Here is a 6,000-nt window from a genome sequence, read left to right as displayed (position 1 = left end):
ATTTGTACGTGCAGCTGGCACGGATCACGCCTTCGCCAGTGTTTCTTCAGCACGCAGACACCTGGGAAAGAGATGAGAGGTGAGAGATAACTTCAAAGCATCCTTTGCTAGCTCCCACTGCACAGTGCCACTGGTTTTACTGGTGGGAGCCCCGAAGGTAACAGGTGACAGCAGAGAGGGTCTGGTACAGGGTCTGCTGCCTGGCGTTGGACCTCTGGCCGAGGTGACCCCGTGCAGATGCGAGCTGGGCTGCTGAGAGCCAGCCCCTCCCCAACTAACCTCACTGCTTCCCTCCTTGCTCCCCTGACACAGTCCTTAGAGAACACATTCTTTGTGGACAGCGACTACCTCCTGCCAATCCATGGACAGCAAAATAAGGGTGTGAAGATGAAGAAGTGGAAGGCTCAGCTCCAGGAGGAGGAGAAGCAAGCTTGTCATTGAGACAAAGGTATCTCCCATCCCTCAGGGAGGCAGAAAGCTCCTCCTTGACCTTTAGTCCCTCATTTGTCAGTGGCATCGATCCAGCTTTTATGGCTGCTTGTCCAACTCAGTTCTTCAGCCTCCTTTGGAGGGACCTTCCCGAGCAGAAGGCTTTCCCATCTGCCCACTGTTAGTTTGAGAGGGTTAGCTCGGCTCTCCCAGCCCACTGCTCAGCCACTGCTCACTGGCCTCATCTGAACCGTCACTTGCTCACAGGCAAATGACACAACACCCACGTGTCCCTCAGACACGCTGGACCCACAGGCCAACAGTTACTGTACGAAGACTTGGACTTTTATGACTGTTTGACACTCTCAACTTTTACCCACCTTTGTAGTGTGGCCTGGCACTGTCTGGAACTCTCTGCTGGAAATCGCCCACGAGCACGTTCCACCGTGTCAGGTGTGCCAACAACGCTGCTGCTGACTCCTCAGGGAAGCATTTGTCCCATGGGTTATAGACCTAATGATTGCTACTATTTCCGCCCCCCTTCTCAAAGTCTTCACAATTCAAAGTTCACGTTTTATAGCCAGCCAGGCATGCAGGCTTGCTCCTTGCTGCCAGAAAACCACTTCTTCGCAATTCTTTGAGGACAGGACTCTCAGATACATGGTCCACTTTGACTCTGTATTTCAGAAAATATGGGTAAAGCTGCTCCCTGCAGTCAGGTATGCCAATTACCTTACCATCCAGGTAACCTTTAGCTTACTCACACGGATCACTTCTCAGAAAGGAGGAAATAAAGCCTTGGTGCCAGTGAAATCAACCCTAATAAAGAGGTGCCACTTGAATGTGTTAAATCTTGCTGTGCAAGGCTTCTGTCTAATCCTTTCCTGGAACGGGAATATTTGACATGCATGTTGCTGATTTTCTCCTAAGGTGTTTCATAACTTGTGGACCACCTCCTGGCGTCCACACTAACACTGCCACGCACAGCAGGGATGCTAGAAAGCTGCTAACAGTACTTCTCTACTCCATAAAGTCTTCAGCATCGCCAAATCTCCCCCAGCCATGGGAGGCCGGAATGTCTCAGGTACGATTCAGAAGCAGAATGGATATTTACCTTGTGTTAACGGGAAATTTAGGTAAAAGCTTTTAAGGGAAATGCCTGTTATTGTAAAGATCTTCTGCATTTACAACAAACTGACCAAACTAATTTGGAAGTTTCATTCATCAAGGCTACAAAACGAAGTGCTCTCTTGGGTATCTACACCAGCAGAGAGCCTGAGCAGGATCCAGAACGCTGTCTGCACCACCAGTTTCCCCCATAAGGAAAGAGTCAACTGGGCTGGAAACGCTCTGAAGAGTTTGGATCTGCCAGCCTGAAAGAGAGTTTTTTAAAGTTACCTCCTCCAGTTTCCCCCGAACAGCTGCTCTACCCCACTGCCCGCAGCCCAGCGTGGGTGAGCACTGCTCCACCAAACAAGCTGAGAGAACGTGGGTGATGTCTTCTCTGTTGCTCCTCCATCCGCAAGTCTCAGCAGTCACTCTGGCTGCGGTTGGATGGAGATAAGCCCTTAGATCCAGGCCTTAGATAACTCTAAGCTGTGGACTTTGATCTCCCAGCCCTCTGAAGACACTTTAGACCCTTCTGAGGTTGCTTCCCAGCTTGGAAACGAAAGGAGGAACCCTTTAAGAGAAAGCTTGTGCGTTTTAAGCTTGTATGGAAGGAGGTGGAAAGAACCAAGAGGCCAGCACCGCTCAAGGAAATATTTTACCTGTGTTATTTTGAGTTTATATTTACATCTGACCAATTTTGTATTTTTTTTTCTTTTTGCAAATGGTATTTTCACATCAAAAGCTGCAAAACTTGTATGCCGTGCTTACTTCAAGAACAAAGAGTCACTCACTGATGCTGTCTCAAATCCTCTTGTTCAAAAACAGGCTCTGTGGACCTTGGTGGCATCCTAGCAAATCTCAGAAAAATGAAAAAAAATGGCAAGCGACTGCTTTTTGCTCTGCATATCGATCCCAGCACTTGAATGGTAAAATCATTCCTCCTGATGGAAGCCCTTGGAGATATGAGACCCACCACACACACAAGGCAGAGCTGAGGGATCGGTGCTCTAAAGGTTGGCATAATCCAGCGAGGCGCCTGCCCCATGCAGGAACACCCATGTTTCCAGCTGCGTGCGGACTCTTTCTAGCCGGGGAACACCACGCGGTGCTGAGAAACCACCATGTGCTTTGTATGTTGGTTTTTATCAGCTCTAATACTCAAGGTTGCTTACCAAGCCAGATGTTGCCCTCACTCTGCAAATAAGAAGTCTTGAGATACTTACCGTATCAATATAAGTAAAGATGGGGAAAAAAGTCTCCTGGAAAAACCATCAAGCACAGCTTTTATTAAGATGATAATGTCCCTCTGGACACTCTATTCACTGCACAATATGGGGCAATGCACTTACAATGTCCCAGTCCTTGTAAATTAGTCTCCTCTTGTCATTCAGACTCTCTGTCTGATGGTAATCTTCTCTTAAACGATTGTGTTAAAATGCATCAGTTATTTCAAATATGTTATAAAAGTGGGATGCCTTGGCTTTGGGATTCATACAGGATACACAGTGACACACCATGGAAACACAAATGGATGTGTTGGTTTATCAAAGTACACTAAGGACAAAATTCAATTAAAGAATACAAGAAAAATGCTCAATATTTAAAATACCAATGCAAGAAGACAATCTGTACTATTTCTTAACCTTTGTAAAGTCACAAGTTTAAGAGCAAATCTGAGTTATATTAAATATTTTCCTTTGACTGCTTTCCAGGCTGTTTATCTGCAGGAGTTATCCCAGCCTGCTTCTCACTTGCCATTCGCTCTCCTTAAACAAGTCATACAGCCTTTGCTTAAAATTTCCAAGGATCACAGAATGTTAGGGATTGGAAGGGACCTCAAAGGATCTGAGCTTTCTAACTGAAATAAATAAATAAGCCTTTCTTCCCAGAGAGCTAGGAATTAACTCACCAGCTAGTGCACCAGGAATGTCCGTTAATCTCCGCTAACTCACCAGAAACACGCAGTTCCCAGCAGAGAGGAAGCTACATTTCTTCTTTAAGCCCTGCTGTCTGAAGACGTCTCCTCCAAGCACCCGTTAGTGCCTTGCTACGGAGACAAGGCTGCTTTTCCTCCTACTCTCGGAATGCTACGAGCTATGATTCATTCTGCTCCTGAGTCATGCGTGAAGGCCAGTCCAACAGGTGAGGTTCACTTCAGCCCCTGAAAAAAAACACACCTCTTTAGTGGGCCCATTTAGAGCATGAGGTGAATGACCTTTTCCCAAAGAATGAACCGTAGGAACTTCCAGCTTATTTGCTCAAGCTATTGGCATAATCAGTATTAAAAGAGCACGCCGAGTAGAATGACACTCCGTAAGAGAATGTTCAGCCTGCCTGGCTCAGTGCTCATTGCATAAAGGAAGTATGTCCTGATAAAGCAGATATTTTCTTTACTTTTTTTTTTTTTTTTAGTGAATGGTCATTCCAACGCTCTCAGAGCATCTTACGAGAGCGACTGACTTTGCAGGCAAAGCACAAAGCACCCGCCAGAAACACTGCCTGTTTCACAGGTACTGGCAACAGCTGGCTAAGGCAACAGACTGTTAGAGGCTTTGCAGGTCACAAGGCTGATGTGCTGTCTTTCTGTGCCAGCTACGTTTGGAAAGGAGGATTCCTCATCCCTGAACTACCTGATCCATGGATGGAGCTGCATACCTCAAAGCAAGCTGGATACCTCTCAGCGACGGGCTTGGAGCACACAGCTAGCACCGATTAGCTTTAAGCTTAATTGGAGATGGGCACATTCTCCTTATGTGCACCCTGTTCTCAGTGTTTTCCAGCTTGAAATAAAGTATCTTTGGCATTGAAGCCCTGTTCCAGTGCAATCAATCTTTTGAATCCCACCTCACATCTGATTCAGAGCTTCCTCTGGCTGCCCCTGTGAAATTTCACCCAGCAAACACACATATTCTCCAAACAGAGATGTTTTACTGCTCAGCGCCAGCCTGGCAGGCATCGGATGGGAGCTCTCACTCAGAAACGCATCCTCTGGGAAACAAGAGCTCCTCTCTGCTGGAAGAGGCAGGTCAAGCCGGGACATCATGCCACGCTGTAAATCATGCTGTCTTTCCTTCTCATTTCAAGCCAGATCATTTAAAAAGTGCCATCACATTAGAGAACACTGTTCTACAGTGTCCTTGTGACCTTTCTGTTGCCAGGGAAGGTCTCCAACAGCTTCTCTCACACGGGAGACCCCCAAAACCCGACCGCAGCCCTTGCAAGTCCAATGTCCCACAGTCAGTGGTGAAGGGATGGGCTACCTCTGCTCACCTCTCTAGGGTGGAGTGGTTTGGGTCAGGGACAAGCCTTAGTGCACCAGCACAGCAGTTCCCATTTCACCCCCAATATCCCCCAAAAAACAGTGTCAGGATGCAGGTAGGTGGCCGAGATGCCTTTAGGACTCAGTGTGATATACACAGAAATAAAACCAGTTTCCCACTGGTTAGAGCTGCCCTTGTGCCCAGTAATCCTCTACTTCTCCATAGGACCGCAAACGTGCTCAGGAGCAATCTCTTTAGCAATGGCCGAGTGCTTTATTTCATATTCCCTTGGCAACACTGGCACTCTTTAACAGGAGGTATCTTTTTACTTCTTGGAGACACTTTCAGTGTCTTTGGCTAGGAAGCAAAGTGGAGATAGGACGCCGATTTGTGTTCTGCTTCCTTCTCAGATTTGTCTTCACCAGTCCTAGGAAAAGCTCGTCTGACCTTGGTGTTTTAATTTTGCTTATCTTTTTTAATCCCTTCTGTGTCTTTGACCTGAAATGCCTGGTTACAGAATAACCAAACATTCAGGGTTAGCATTTTTTTTTTTTTTTCCCACATACAAAAGCAGAGTTCAAGAAAGCAAGTTTTGTGAGCTTTTTTTTTTTTATTGTGACACAATCAGATCGTTGCTTTCATTCTGCTGGAAAAGTCTACATGGAAATAAATCTTCAGCTAAAATTCATGTACACTGTGTCCAAGGCATAATACTAAATAATAGCCGTAATCTGTTTGAAGTGCACAGTATTATCACAGCCGAGGATGAATTACTTGGGAGCAAGTATACTGGAGTGAATTTAAGTCCACTTCGTAAACTCATTGCAAATGAAACATTAATTACTTCATGCGTAAGCCTGGCAAAAACTCAGCACGGAGTTTCAGTATTTCCAGGAGCCTTAACTACTGACAGAACTGAGAATCTGTCTCCAGGGTTTAAGTCCCCCGACGAGCAGCAGATGAAGCTCCACACACAGTGCAGATGTGCCACTTACACCTTTAATGCTTCCCGTGCCGGGATCCGATACCTGCAAATAAACACCAGGTTCAAATTCCTAGCTTTCTGGTGGCGTTTGGGCCATCCAAACATACATGGTACGTCCCTGGCCTTTCTAAGTGCTGGTGACAAATCCAGGGTTTCACTCAAGACCTCAGAGAGCTGGTATTGTCCCACACGATGTCTCCTGGATGTCTCCTTCCA

The sequence above is a fragment of the Tauraco erythrolophus genome, chromosome 14, assembly GCF_009769465.1.
Source record: "Tauraco erythrolophus isolate bTauEry1 chromosome 14, bTauEry1.pri, whole genome shotgun sequence".
NCBI lineage: Eukaryota > Metazoa > Chordata > Aves > Musophagiformes > Musophagidae > Tauraco > Tauraco erythrolophus.
Note: the sequence above shows the minus strand (reverse complement) of the source record.